Consider the following 2,348-nt stretch of genomic DNA (forward strand, 5'->3'; position numbering starts at 1 on the left):
TTTCAGTATTGAAATTCAGTGCGTGTGCAAGGGGGAATATTTCAGCACTGAAATACAGTGTGTGGGTGTGCAAGAGAGGAAATGTTTCAGTATTGAAATTCGGTGTGTGCGCGCAGGGGGATATTTCAGCACTGCCGCCCAGCGCGGGTCTGGGTGGGTGTGCGCGCGTGGGGCAGAGGGAACGCTTCAGTACCGAAGTGCCCCCGCGCGCGCGTGCGTGCGCGTGCAGGAGCGGGGCTGTCCCGGCGCTGCCCGCGGCGGCCCCGGCCCCGGCCCCGCGGACGTTTCCTGTTTTGCAGACACGGGCTCCTTGTTTCTTTTTTAAACCAGAGCGCGGCCCGCACTGCGGCCCGCGCACGCCGGGGCTCCCGCCGGGAGGCGCCCGGCAAAGCTCCGGGGGCACGATGCAGCCGGGCTGCCCCTTCTCGAGGCGGTCCGTGGGGGAAGGGGCGGGTCGGGGGCCGCCGCCCAAGCGAAACGTGGGGGCCCCGGATTGCTTTTGCCTCCATTAGGGTGCTTGGAAGAAGCCCTGAGCCATCCCAGCATTGCTTTCGCCCCCTACCCCCGGCCACCCTCCCTCTTTAGCCGCCCCCCCCAGCCCCCTAATTGCCCATTCTGATATTGCATAGGAAGAGATTACTCACATCTGTCATAGTTAAGTGGGAACACCTCGAGTCTCGTCTCAACAAAAGCCCTCTCGGTGTCAGGCTGCCGCCACTCCTGCCAGCGCCAGCATCCTCACGGCTTCACGGGAGGCAGGAGACCCGCGGCCGTCCCTCGCGGCTCGGACCCTGGACGGGGGACACCACACAACAACCCAGGGGATGGGATCTCTCGCCCGGCTTCCTGCAGATCGACGGCGCTTTGGAGCGGGGCAGATCTGCACCGAGATAGACGGAGCAGATGTGCGGCTACATCCTCCCTCCCCCCCCCAGCCAATCAGGAGCCCGCAGCGCGGCCCCTGCTGCCCTTGCCCCTGGGCCCCCACCTCCTGGGGGGCCAGAGCCCGGCGTGCGGGGCAGGGGGACGGGGTGTCAACTCATCACCCACCCGCACGTGTGTGCGTGCGGGCACATCCGCTCCACATAGGCCCGGGAGTATCAGCCCCCCTTATCAGCGCCGGCCCATCTGTCTGCAGGCGCGGCCGGCTCTGCGCGCCTCCGTCCCCGCCGGGTTCAAGCGCGGGCCGCGCAGCTTAACGCAGACACACAGCCGCGGCGTGCACCGACCGTGAATGCCAGTCCTTTTCTTTTCCTTTTCCTTTTCCTTCTCCCCTCTCCTCTCCTCTCCCCTCCACCCCACACTGCCGTGTCATGTGTTCGGGCTTATGTGGGCTGCTCCGTAACGCACCGGCACTCCCGCTTCTGCTGGTCTCTCCTGCTCCAGTCGTGTCCCGGTCTTTAGCCTGCGTGTCTGGGGTGCTGTGTAATATCACCTTTCTCTATTTATTTCTTCTGTTCTCTTCCGTTCCCTGTCCTATCCTGTTCTTTCTCCTGTTTTATCTGGGCTGCTCTATAATTATTACTCTATGTATTCCTCCTGCTCTTGTTTTTCTATTCTGTTCCCTATGGTATACTATTTTTATTCTATTTATTTGGGTGCTTTATAATATAATTATTACTCTATGTATTCCTCCTGCTCTTGTTTTTCTATCCTGTTCCCTATGGTATACTGTTTTTATTCTATTTATTTGGGGTGCTCTATAATTATTACTCTATCTATTCCTCCTGCTCTTGTTTTTCTATTCTATTCCCTATGGTATACTATTTTTATTCTATTTATTTGGGGTGCTCTATAATATTATTATTACTCTATTTATTTCTTCTGCTCTTATGTTCCTATTCTATTCCCTATGGTATACCATTTTGATTCTATTTATTTGGGGTGCTCTATATTACCATATTACTCTTTTTATTCCTTATGTTCTTATGTTTCTATTGTATACTGTTTTGATTCTATTTATTTGGGGTGCACTACAATATACCATTATTTATTTCCTCTGTTCCGTTCCCTGTCGTACCCTGGTCTTTATTCTATGTGTTTGGGGCGCTAGAGAATACGGCTGTATTTATTTCTTCTATTTTAGCCTAGTCCCTATGCTATCCTAGTCTTTATTCTCTGTATTCGGGGTGCTCTGTAAGTCTATTACTCTATTTATGTCTTCTACACCGCATGTTTAATGTGTGTGTTTTACACCTGGTTGTCTGCGGGTGGAGCACACCCCTCTGCCCGCACACAACAAAGCTCGGAGATCATTTATTTGTCCTGCCTGCCTATGGCTATGTTTCTCTCAGCTCCATTTCTCAAGCCGATGCATAATGTCCCTGCAGAAATCCGATTCATCCTGG

This window comes from Crocodylus porosus, unplaced genomic scaffold (assembly GCF_001723895.1).
Source record: "Crocodylus porosus isolate Cpor-Errol unplaced genomic scaffold, CroPor_comp1, whole genome shotgun sequence".
In the NCBI taxonomy this organism is placed as follows: domain Eukaryota; kingdom Metazoa; phylum Chordata; order Crocodylia; family Crocodylidae; genus Crocodylus; species Crocodylus porosus.